The sequence below is a fragment of the Oncorhynchus tshawytscha genome, linkage group LG02 (assembly GCF_018296145.1).
Source record: "Oncorhynchus tshawytscha isolate Ot180627B linkage group LG02, Otsh_v2.0, whole genome shotgun sequence".
Taxonomy (NCBI): domain Eukaryota; kingdom Metazoa; phylum Chordata; class Actinopteri; order Salmoniformes; family Salmonidae; genus Oncorhynchus; species Oncorhynchus tshawytscha.
The window spans coordinates 9,112,527-9,126,353 of record NC_056430.1 but is presented as its reverse complement, the minus strand read 5'-3'; the positions used below and the strand labels follow the sequence as shown (position 1 = coordinate 9,126,353).

The 13,827-nt window shown below is 43.0% G+C and overlaps 1 pseudogene; it reads left to right on the top strand.

Moving 5' to 3' along the window:
- The window catches only part of LOC121840614, a 33,416-nt pseudogene that overhangs the window by 600 nt on the left and 18,989 nt on the right, over positions 1-13,827 (top strand).

The following is a 13,827-nucleotide window of genomic DNA, read 5'->3' as shown; positions in this document are numbered from 1 at the left end:
AATTGATTGATTTTTAGAGATGATGGATATTAAATCCAATCAAATTTATTTATAAAGCCCTTCTTACATCTTACAAGTGCTGTACAGAAACCCAGCCTAAAACCCCAAACAGCAAGCAATGCAGGTGTAGAAGCACGGTGGCTAGGAAAAAACTCCTAGAAAGGCCAGATGCTAAGAAGAAACCTAGAGATGAACCAGGCTATGAGGGGTGGCCAGTCCTCTTCTGGCTGTGCTAGGTGGAGATTATAACAGAATATGGCCAAGATGTTCAAATGTTCATAGATGACCAGCATGGTCAAATAATAATAATCACAGTTGTTGTCGAGGGTGCAACAGGTCAGCACCTCAGGAGTAAATGTCAGTTGGCTTTTCATAGCCGATCATTCAGAGTATCTCTACCGCTCCTGCTGTCTCTAGAGAGTTGAAAACAGCAGGTCTGGGACAAGGTAGCACGTCCGGTGAACAGGTCAGGGTTCCATAGCCGCAGGCAGAACAGTTGAAACTGGAGCATTAACTGTGATTACTGACATCCAGTTGTTTTTGTTTAGGACCAGCCGGTCCACAAGGAGCACTTGGCCCTGCAGGAGAGGAGGGGAAGAGGGGACCCAGAGGAGAGCCCGGCGCTGCTGGACCTCTTGGACCTCCCGGAGAGAGAGTGAGTACCACCCATGAGTGATCACCTATGTTATCACCCATGTCATCACCCATGTTATCACCTATGTGATCACCCATGTTATCATCATCCATGTTATCACCATGTGATCACCCATGTGATCACCCATGTTATCACCCATGTGATCACCTATCACCATGTTATCACCCATGTTATCACCCATGTTATCACCTATGTGATCACCCATGTGATCATGTTATCATCCATGTTATCACCCATGATCACCCATGTCATCACCCATGTGATCACCCATGTTATCACCCATGTTATCACCCATGTTATCACCATGTCACCTATGTGATCACCCATGTTATCACCATGTTATCACCCATGTGACCACCCATGTTATCACCCATGTCATCACCCATGTTATCACCCATGTGATCACCCATGTCATCACCCATGATATGACCACCCATGTTATCACCCATGCATCCATGTTATCACCCATGTGATCACCCATGTCATCACCCATGTCATGACCACCCATGTTATCACCCATGTTATCACCCATGTCACCTATGTGATCACCCATGTGATCACCCATGTTATCATCCATGTTATCACCCATGTGATCACCATGTCATCACCCATGTGATCACCCATGTTATCACCCATGTGATCACCCATGTGATCACCCATGTCATCACCCATGTTATCGTTCATGTTATCACCCATGTGATCACCCATGTGATCACCCATGTCATCACCCATGTTATCTCCCCGTCAGAATACACACGGCCACCTATCATTCCAAAACCACTTGCCGAGGCGCTATGTGTTCTGCATGCCGTAAAACTGAGGAAATGACATGAGCAGCTGCTAGACCTCCAAAAGGCCACAGAACGGGCTGTCCGTTCCATGTTATATTCATCACACGATGGTCTCACTCCCAGCGTTAAATGTTCAATCGATTTTTCTTCTCTTCTTTTCTTCCTGACCTAACCCTGAACCCTGTTGTTGTTGTTTTTTGTTTGTTTAGGGCGCCCCGGTAACCGTGGTTTCCCAGGTCAGGATGGTCTGGCTGGTCCCAAGGTAAGCTTCACCATGACAACGTGGTCCCAGAGGATGGGATTATTGTTATTAAGGGGATGGGAAACTAACTGCTGTGGTACAGGATACGTTCACCCTCAACTGAATAGGCTACTCTAACACTGGCAGGACTAGGGAGATGAATTCTATAATACATGAGTCAGCAGTGACATGGCTGTAAATCTGAAACCATGGCGATCACGGCAGATAGACTCATCCACAGCACTGCAGGGTTATACACGCAGTTAGCTGAGCATTGAATCCACAGTTAAACATCCCCGTGTTTGAATATTAGTGACGATTCTTCCTCGCTGACTCAAATCGCATGATATATTGGAATCCTCAGGCAATTGCAACCCAATCTGACTAAATATTCTGCGACAATATTTAGTCACAGCTGTGAATGACAGAAAATGATGAGTCACAAAGAAAGACGGAGCTTCTGTTGGTGTCAGTGGAGTCAACTGTAATTCCGCTATTAACCACCAGAGGTCAGCACCAAACCTCATCCACACCACCAACTTTAGACCCAATGTCTCAGACTAAAAGCATTTCATTTCATCATAAATTAATATATTGTTCACTTTTAAAAATTCCTATTCATTAAATATGGTGAATGAGTCAGAAGGGATATTTTTCAGTTCATCATGTCAAAGACAATTGACTCCCGTCATTTTGACATGTCATTTCCACGTCCTCAGAGGCCCGGTTGCCTAGCGTAGCCTCGGTGTGAAGTGACTAGACGGAGAGGATGTTATTATCCACATAGAGGTGAATTCTAACTGCCACTCAAGTCAAATTAATGTCAATTTGACTTAAATGGAAGCGAGGATTCGCCCGGAGTGACTGACTCATTGTCCTTCTTAAAATAATCTAAACCTCCATGACACTTCTTCACAAGATGACTGTCCCAGAAAAAAAAAGATAAAGGAACAGATATCTGTAATGGTCTGTTGAGGTTTATTAAGGGACAAACACACAGGCTTACATTTCAGTCACAGTGTCAGACACTTCCTTCAGAGCGTCTTTCAGTTCATTTGGCCTCCTAATGCAGGGTCCACTGTAGCCTCATATAAAGTGTCTGTGGAGATAGATGTGTCTTGATTGGTTAATTTAGTGATTAATCGATTGATTAATTGATTGATTGATTGATCTCCACTGAGTAACTGTATCATTTGACCTCCTTATACAGGGAACAACTGGCGTTGGTCTTAATTGATTGATTGATTGAGATTCTCCATTGAGTAGCACATTTGTCCTCTTAATCCAGGAGCCCCTGGCGAGCGTGGAGTCGGCGGCGTGTCCGGCCCTAAGGGAGCCGGCGGTGACCCTGGTCGCCCTGGCGAGCCCGGTCTTCCTGGCGCAAGAGTAAGTTCCACTCTAATATCGTTCTGCCGTCTGTAACAGCAGTATGTATCAATGCTCTGGTCAGATAGAATAGTTCTCCAAACTATGACTGAATAACTCAATACATTATCTCTGTAGTTTTTGACATCATCACGTTGTACCTATGCTACCCCAGGTCTTTTGTGATTATATGTTACTGTAGTTTGGTCTCAAATCTCTGACATCATTAAACATATAGGCTCATATAGGTGCAATGGCTGCTCTACCAAGACATGATCACTGGAGATTTGACTCACACACGTTAGAGTTTTGATGAGTCCGAGTTGAATTTCTCAAGGCTTTTTAGGAAGTTTGATCCAAATGTGTTCTCTGCTTGTCCTGTAGGGTCTTACTGGTCGTCCTGGAGATACTGGTCCTCAAGGCAAAGTTGGACCTGGTGTAAGTACACTGTGCTTGTTGTTTGTTTTGATCAATGACTGTAAAAAAAATATGTTTATTTTACATTTTTATTTTAAACATGAACTTGATCACTAGATGAATCAGTAACGTTCCCAGGACTCTGACCAGTGATTTATATAGACACTAGATGAATCAGTATGTTCCCAGGACTCTGACCAGTGATTTATATAGACACTAGATGAATCAGTATGTTCCCAGGACTCTGACCAGTGATTTATATAGACACTAGATGAATCAGTATGTTCCCAGGACTCTGACCAGTGATTTATATAGACACTAGATGAATCAGTACGTTCCCAGGACTCTGACCAGTGATTTATATAGACACTAGATGAATCAGTACGTTCCAGGACTCTGACCAGTGATTTATATAGACACTAGATGAATCAGCACGTTCCCAGGACTCTGACCAGTGATTTATATAGACACTAGATGAATCAGTGCGTTCACAGGACTCTGACCAGTGATTTATATAGACACTAGATGAATCAGTACGTTCCCAGGACTCTGACCAGTGATTTATATAGACACTAGATGAATCAGTACGTTCCCAGGACTCTGACCAGTGATTTATATAGACACTAGATGAATCAGTACGTTCACAGGACTCTGACCAGTGATTTATATAGACACTAGATGAATCAGTACGTTCACAGGACTCTGACCAGTGATTTATATAGACACTAGATGAATCAGTACGTTCACAGGACTCTGACCAGTGATTTATATAGACACTAGATGAATCAGTACGTTCACAGGACTCTGACCAGTGATTTATATAGACACTAGATGAATCAGTACGTTCCAGGACTCTGACCAGTGATTTATATAGACACTAGATGAATCAGTACGTTCACAGGACTCTGACCAGTGATTTATATAGACACTAGATGAATCAGTATTTTCACAGGACTCTGACCAATGATTTATATAGACACTAGATGAATCAGTACGTTCACAGGACTCTGACCAGTGATTTATATAGACACTAGATGAATCAGTATTTTCACAGGACTCTGACCAATGATTTATATAGACACTAGATGAGTCATTATTTTCACAGGACCCTTGAGCAATGATTTATATAGACACTAGATGAATCAGTACGTTCACAGGACTCTGACCAGTGATTTATATAGACACTCAGATGACTGACTGGGCTTATATACATCATTGACTCGACCGTGTAGAAAATCCCTCAGGTGCATGACTTGACGATTTACTTTCACATTGAATTCATATGCAACTCTATCAAATATCCATCCAGACTTCCCAGTCAGATATGACTTTACGTTATTAGTATGTCTCATCTGCTGATGAAAGATGGGCTTCACAAATAAATGTGATTGCAAGATGAATTGATGGACTGACCCTCCTGGGTTCACCATGTAGGGTGCTGCTGGTGAGGATGGTCGCCCCGGGCCCCCTGGCCCTATGGGAGCCCGCGGTCAGCCTGGCGTGATGGGATTCCCCGGACCCAAGGGAGCCAATGTGAGTGTCACTGTTAGATTGATTGATTGATTTATTTATTGGTAGTTTGATTGGTTGATTGATTAATTATGTGTTTGATTGATTGAGTGATTGATTGATTTTATTGGGTGTTTGATTGGATGATTAAGTGATTTATTTATTTATTGGGTGTTTGATTGGTTGATTGATTGATTTATTGGGTGTTTGATTGGTTGATTGATTGATTTATTTGTTTATTGGGTGTTTGATTGGATGATTGAGTGATTTATTTATTTGTTTTTTGATTGGTTGATTGATTGGTTGATTTATTTATTTATTTATTGGGTGTTTAATTGGTTGATTGATTGATTTATTTATTTGGGTGTTTGATTGGTTGATTGATTGTTGATTTTATTTGTTTATTGGGTGTTTGATTGGATGATTGATTGATTGATTGATGTATTTTAAAATATGGAGATGATATATCTCTCTGAGTAGGGCTTTACTCAGAGCTTGGACACTAGCTGCCATGGACAGTGTTTGTCTACTGGGGATACAGCTGGATATCCTCTGTGACTGACTGGTGGGTGTGTTTTCCTGTGACTAGGGTGAGCCTGGGAAGGGGGAGGCGAAAAGGGGCTTCTTGGTGCCCCAGGTCTGAGGGTAAGTCATTTCTCTGTTGATCACCCAGACAGACACAGACTGCATTATGGGTAGAAATGTGGCAGAGTAAACATACCTTATGCCCTCTTAGAACGGATTAGAAATGTGAAATGCTTTCAGGAATAAATTCCGATTCAACCAAATACTGCAGCAAATCATAAATAGCCTGCTAACCCTATTTTTGATGATATTATATATAATGTAAAATAGGTAGAAAACACTGGTATTGTTAGGAAACCATTCCACGTACTCAGTTTATCCCCAACCAGTAGTGATAGTTATAATTACATATATCAGTCAACTGGCTCCCATGGCCCCATGTATGGCCTCCACACTGGTGATATCAATTCAATTCAATTCAATTCAAGGGCTTTATTGGCATGGGAAACATGTGTTAACATTGCCAAAGCAAGTGAGGTAGACAACATACAAAGTGAATATATAAAGTGAAAAACAACAAAAATTAACAGTAAACATTACACATACAGAAGTTTCAAAACAGTAAAGACATTACAAATGTCATATTATATATATATACAGTGTTCTAACAATGTACAAATGGCTAAAGGACACAAGATAAAATAAATAAGCATAAATATGGGTTGTATTTACAATGGTGTTTGTTCTTCACTGGTTGCCCTTTTCTCGTGGCAACAGGTCACAAATCTTGCTGTTGTGATGGCACACTGTGGAATTTCACCCAGTAGATATGGGAGTTTTTCAAAATTGGATTTGTTTTCGAATTCTTTGTGGATCTGTGTAATCTGAGGGAAACATGTCTCTCTAATATGGTCATACATTGGGCAGGAGGTAAGGAAGTGCAGCTCAGTTTCCACCTCATTTTGTGGGCAGTGAGCACATAGCCTGTCTTCTCTTGAGAGCCATGTCTGCCTATGGCGGCCTTTCTCAATAGCAAGGCTATGCTCACTGAGTCTGTACATAGTCAAGGCTTATCTCTCTCTCCCTTTCTCTCCTTCTCTCACATCCCTCTCTCTCTCCCTATAGGGTCTTCCTGGAAAGGATGGTGAGACTGGAGCTGCTGGTCCAATCCACCTGGCCCTGCTGTGAGTATCTTTACCTGTCCAATCACACTCTGCTGCTGTGAGTATCTTTACCTGTCCAATCACACTCTGCTGCTGTGAGTATCTTTACCTGTCCAATCACACACTCTGCTGCTGTGACCTGTATCTTTACCTGTCCAATCACACTCTGCTGCTGTGAGTATCTCTACCTGTCCAATCACATCTCTACCTGTCAAAACGACCTGATAACTCAAGCCTCCCAGGCTGGATATAATCCTCAGTGTTCAACAGGTGTCGTTGTCAATTCACAGCTCGCTAACCTTTCTGATTTATGTTTTGTTGTGGATGTAAGATTGTATGATTATTGTAAGAATGAATCGACAAGATAAGACCAACTTGTTCACAATGACTTGGTTAGATGTGTCAATTGAGTTTAAAGGCACAATTCTTAATGAGTTTTTCACGGCAGCCCAGCCACAGCTATAATGCTCAGTGTTAACCCTGCGTTTACCACAGGGCCCTGCTGGAGAAAGAGGAGAGCAAGGACAGCCTGGACCTTCTGGCTTCCAGGTTAGTGTCTGTCTGTCTCTGTCTGTCTGTCACTCTGCGTTCACTGTCTGTCTGTCGTCTGTCTGTCTGTCTGTCTGTTCGTCTGTCTGTCTGTCTGTCTGTCTGTCTGTCTGTCTGTCTGTCTGTCTGTCTGTCTGTCTGTCTGTCTGTCTGTCTGTCTGTCTGTCTGTCTGTCTGTCTGTCTGTCTGTCTGTCTGTCTGTCTGTTTGTCTGTCTGTCTGTCTGTCTGTCTGCGTCTGTCACTCTGTCTGTCTGTCTGTCTGTCTGTCTGTCTGTCTGTCTGTCTGTCTGTCGTTGTCTGTCTGTCTGTCTGTCTGTCTGTCTGTCTGTCTGTCTGTCTGTCTCACTGCGTTCACATGCTCCCATCATATACAGTATCACATAGACTACATGTGTCCAATCACATTGACACATAGACTACATGTGTCAATCACATTGACACATAGACTACATGTGTCCAATCACATTGACACATAGACTACATGTGTCCAATCACATTGACATATAGACTACATGTGTCCAATCACATTGACATATAGACTACATGTGTCCAATCACATTGACATATAGACTACATGTGTCCAATCACATTGACATATAGACTACATGTGTCCAATCACATTGACATATAGACTACATGTGTCCAAACACATTGACATATGGACTACATGTGTCCAATCACATTGACACTCAACTACACTTCCCAAGAGATAACAATAGCCACTTGGTTAGTTGATTGATTGATTCACTGATTGATTCATTGATTTGCTTCCTGTATACAGGGTCTGCCCGGACCTCCCGGCCCACCTGGTGAGGGGGGCAAGCCCGGTGACATGGGTGTTCCAGGAGAGGGTGGAGCTGCTGGTGCCACTGGACCCAGAGTGAGTTTAATCTCCTCCACCTCTCATCTCCAACACCTACAATGTTCATATAGCTAACTCCCATTATGGAGAATAGGAGGAACTCATACGGAGTAATGCTGAGCAATACTATGAACCATCCATCCCTGTCTCTGTCTGTCACCCTGTAGGGTGAGCGTGGTTTCCCAGGAGAGAGAGGAGGTGCTGGGCCTCAGGGGCTGCAGGGACCTCGTGGTCTGCCTGGAACTCCTGGAACTGACGGACCCAAGGTGAGAGAAACACACTGTGGAGACCTTCTCACATACCTAATATTCCAGATGTTGGACCCTTGGCTAGTAGAATGTCACCCAGGCTAGTAGAATGTCACCCAGGCTAGTAGAATGTCACCCAGGCTAGTAGAATACCACCCAGACTGGTAGAATGTCACCCAGGCTAGTAGAATGTCACCCAGGATTGTAGAATGTCACCCAGGCTAGTAGAATACCACCCAGACTGGTAGAATGTCACCCAGGATGGTAGAATGTCACCCAGGCTGGTAGAATGTCACCCAGGCTGGTAGAATGTCACCCAGGCTGGTAGAATGTCACCCAGGCTGGTAGAATGTCACCCAGGCTGGTAGAATGTCACCCAGGCTGGTAGAATGTCACCCAGGCTGGTAGAATGTCACCCAGGCTGGTAGAATGTCACCCAGGATGGTAGAATGTCACCCAGGCTGGTAGAATGTCACCCAGACTGGTAGAATGTCACCCAGGCTAGTAGAATTACCACCCAGACTGGTAGAATGTCACCCAGGCTAGTAGAATACCACCCAGTCTGGTAGAATGTCACCTAGGATAGTAAACTGTCACCCAGGCTGGTAGAATGTCATCCAGCCTAGTAGAATGTCACCTAGGATAGTAAACTGTCACCCAGGCTGGTAGAATGTCATCCAGCCTAGTAGAATGTCACCCAGGCTCGTAGAATGTCGCCCAGGCTGGTAGAATGTCACCCGGGACAATAGAATGTCAACCAGGCTAATAGAATATCACCCAGGCTGGTAGAATACCACCCAGCCTGTAGAATACCACCCAGCCTGTAGAATACCACCCAGGCTGGTAGAATACCACCCAGGCTGGTAGAATACCACCCAGGCTGTAGAATACCACCCAGGCTGTAGAATACCACCCAGGCTGGTAGAATACCACCCAGGCTGGTAGAATACCACCCAGGCTGGTAGAATGCCACCCAGGCTAGTAGAATGTCACCCAGGCTAGTAGAATACCACCCAGACTGGTAGAATACCACCCAGGCTGGTAGAATACCACCCAGGCTGGTAGTATGCCACCCAGGCTAGTAGAATGTCACCCAGGCTAGTAGAATACCACCCAGACTGGTATAATACCACCCAGGCTGGTAGAATGTCACCCAGGCTGGTAGAATACCACCCAGGCTAGTAGAATGTCACCCAGCCTGTAGAATACCACCCAGGCTAGTAGAATGTCATCCAGGCTGGTAGAATGTGCGGTTTACTAGCTGGAATCACACTAGTAAAGGGGTTTAACTCAATATTAGGAAGTTGTTCATAATGTTTGGTTTACTCAGTGTAGTAGAAGAACAACAACAACAATGTCAACGCTATAAACAGCTCAGACTTCAGATCAAATACTGTTTGAAATCATGTCCTATACTTTACTTTAGCTGTGCTGATTGAGCATGCATATTGCAATGGAAAACTGAATTACGGCCCAAACAACCTTAGAATGGTTCTCAAATACACTATACTCTGAAACCATCTCATATCAGAAAGGAAATTACATTTTTTTTAAGTTTAATGATGAAGATGTGGATACCCCTGAAGGTATCTTTTGAAATTACAATATTATATTACTTACCCACTGGGTACAATTCTCCTTGTATTTGATGTTGTTTCTTTTGATAAATCATATCCCTGTGTCTATTTCCTCATGATGAATCATATCCCTGTGAACAGGTCTATTTCCTCATGATGAATCATGTCCCTGTGTCTATTTCCTCATGGTGAATCATATCCCTGTGAACAGGTCTATTTCCTCATGATGAATCATATCCCTGTGTCTATTTCCTCATGGTGAATCATATCCTTGTGAACAGATCTATTTCCTCATGGTGAATCATATCCCTGTGAACAGGTCTATTTCCTCATGATGAATCATATCCCTGTGAACAGGTCTATTTCCTCATGATGAATCATATCCCTGTGAACAGGTCTATTTCCTCATGATGAATCATGTCCCTGTGAACAGGTCTATTTCCTCATGATGAATCATATCCCTGTGTCTATTTCCTCATGATGAATCATGAATCCCCTGTACAGAGGTCTATTTCCTCATGATGAATCATATCCCCGTGTACAGATCTATTTCCTCATCATGATGAATCATATCCCTGTGAACAGGTCTATTTCCTCATTGTAGGGAGAATACTGTTCTGTTATATTCCATCCATTCCATTCAATTCCATATATTTGGTTCATGCCTGAGGGACAAATATCGTTGGGCATATAATGAGACGAGTAAACAACAACATACCCTTCTGCATTCCGTTACCTTTCCTACGGTGTCCCTGCAGCTGTTGACAGTGTTTGTGTCCATTCTGTTCTGTTTTCCAGGGAGCGATCGGACCAGGTGGCGCATCGGGTGCCCAGGGACCCCCGGTCTGCAGGGTATGCCCGGAGAGAGAGGGGCCTCAGGCATCCCGGACCTAAGGGAGACAGAGTAAGTGGTGCCTGCTCGAGAGCAGCAGAGGAACAGTCATGTTAATGTAATGTAGCCAACGCAATGAAATGTAACGCAATATGATTCATAATAGTAATAAACTGTGAAAGGGGCGTGGCCTTAGCAACAGGATCTGCTTGAGACAATAGTAACAGATGTATGTTTGGCAACAATTGATGTGATTGCATATTGAATTATATGCAGTTAGTAATGCAATTATAATGTAATTGTGTTTGTGTTCCACAGGGTGACAACGGAGAGAAGGGACCCGAGGGTGCTTCTGGCAAAGACGGCTCAAGAGTGAGTGACCCTCATCCTCATCATCATCATCATCATCCACCGTATCACCCAGCCCTATGACCTCACTCACTCTACCATTTAATATTCAACACATTGATGACCTCACTCACTCTACCATTTAATATTCAACACATTGATGACCTCACTCACTCTACCATTTAATATTCAACACATTGATGACCTCACTCACTCTACCATTTAATATTCAACACATTGATGTTCTCACTCACTCTACCATTTAATATTCAACACATTTAAATATTCCCTCAGCAATTCCATGTATACACACTACACTTAAATTGTTCATTTGTTCACGGGTATTTGTGTACAGTGAAACAACAGCAAATGGACAGATATACTAGATATTGTTCTGAAACATTTCTCTTTTCCGTAACTCTTCTAGGGTTTGACTGGTCCCATTGGTCCTCCCGGCCCAGCTGGTCCCAACGGAGAGAAGGTGAGCAATTTGTCTTTAAACTTGAATAATAGTTCATTGATTATTTTAATGATTGTATTAGATCAGTCAGAAGAAGAAAAATACATATAGCCATATCATCTGTTGGGAGGTTACCTCTCACGAACTATATGATACAGACAGTCCATATAAGGTGTGATTTATGGACTGGTATCTGTATGAGAAAGACAGTCCATATAAGGTGTGATTTATGGACTGGTATCTGTATGAGAAAGACAGTCCATATAAGGTGTGATTTATGGACTGGTATCTGTATGAGAAAGACAGTCCATATAAGGTGTGAATTATGGACTGGTATCTGTGTGATACAGACAGCCCATATAAGGTGTGATATGTGGACTGGTATCTGTATGATAAAGATAAAAGATGTATGATAAAGATATATGGACTTATGACTGACCTCTGACCTCTGTGTTTCCTCCTATAGGGTGAATCTGGTCCATCTGGACCTTCCGGTGCTGCCGGTGCCCGTGGTGCTCCTGTAGGTACCACACACACACACACACACACACACAAATTAGGATAAAGTAAAAAATGACTTGTGGTCCCGTGTAGATCAGTTGGTAGAACATGACGTTTGCAACACCAGGGTTGTGGGTTTGGTTACCGTGGCCACCAATATGTTTAACATGTGCAAAACGCTTTGGATAAAAGTGTCTGCTAAATGGCATTCATTACATCAGAAATATGTTGTTGTTTTTTACTTTGCCCCAGCTGTCTGATTAGGGTCTACTGCCCTCTCTAGGCCTCTGTACTGATCCAGAGTAGAGAATCCTGTTGTCTTGCTATACTCTCCAGCTCTCAATAGAACAATTGAATTAACACAGAAGTTAATACGGTACATGATACGTCATTTGAAGAAGGGTATGTTAGGGGAAGTGTATTCTACTCAACTTGTTCCCTGTGTTCTCTCCTAACAGGGAGACAGGGGTGAGACCGGACCTCCTGGGCCTGCTGGCTTCGCTGGGCCTCCTGTAAGTACCTTCACCAAGGACAATGTACTGTTGATGCGCTTTCTCTCACTGTCAGTCCTACCGTCAACATCCCGGACTGCCACATTTACAGGGACCGTCTCATCCATTTAAATGGATGATTAAATAGAAGGGGATGATGACCCCTGCTGCTTGTTGTATGTTGAAGCCATGGCCTTTTTTTTGCCTTTACCTCCCTTCTCACCTCATTTGCTCACATTGTATATAGACTTGTTTATACTGTATTATTGACTGTATGTTTGTTTATTCCATGTGTAACTCTGTGTTGTTGTATGTGTCGAACTGCTTTGCTTTATCTTGGCCAGGTCGCAATTGTAAATTAGAACTTGTTCTCAACTTGCCTACCTGGTTAAATAAAGGTGAAATAAAAAATAAAATAAATCAAGCAAGTAGCTGTCTGAGCTGTCTTTTCCCCGTGTCCCAACCCCAGGGATCTGATGGTCAGCCCGGAGCCAAAGGAGAGCAGGGAGAGGGTGGTCAGAAGGGAGACGCTGGTGCCCCTGGACCCCAGGGACCCTCTGGAGCTCCTGGACCTTCCGTAAGTTTCACTTTTTCCTGAAATGTAAAAACATCGAGGTGTTTATTGGTTACCAGATATTCTGTTGGAATTACTTGCTTCACGTTTCTTCATAAAACATAGTATCAGATCATTTCCTTCATTTCAGGGACCAACTGGCGTTTCTGGACCTAAAGGTGCTCGCGGTGCTCAGGGACCCCCTGTAAGTATAAATCTCATATTGTGTATTTAATTTCTGCATTGTTGTTTTATATTGTTTTGTCATTTTTCCATTTCATCAACGACCTCTCTCACTGACAGGGTGCCACTGGTTTCCCTGGTGCTGCCGGTAGAGTCGGGCCACCTGGTCCCAACGTAAGTACAATCACTTATCAGCGATACACAACTCAAACACCTTACCTGAGCATTGTTACTGAAGACTAAATGACACTGATTGTTCTACTTGTATACTAGGATTGTTCTCTGTAATCTGAGGTGTTGGATTTGACTGGAATAGAAAAGGCCTTGTTTTTCTGTGGGTGTAACCGTCATGGTAAACATTTTCCAAAATGGATGATCTCTTTTATGTATTTCTAAGTTTTTCCTGATACTTTTCAGAACACACAGACTATTATGAATACAGTGTTCACCCACTGTATTCAGTCGTTGAAATCAATCACTTTGTTAAAATTATACAACACAATGTCCAGCTGTATATATATATAGACTTAGACATATCGACAGAAATGGATTCCAT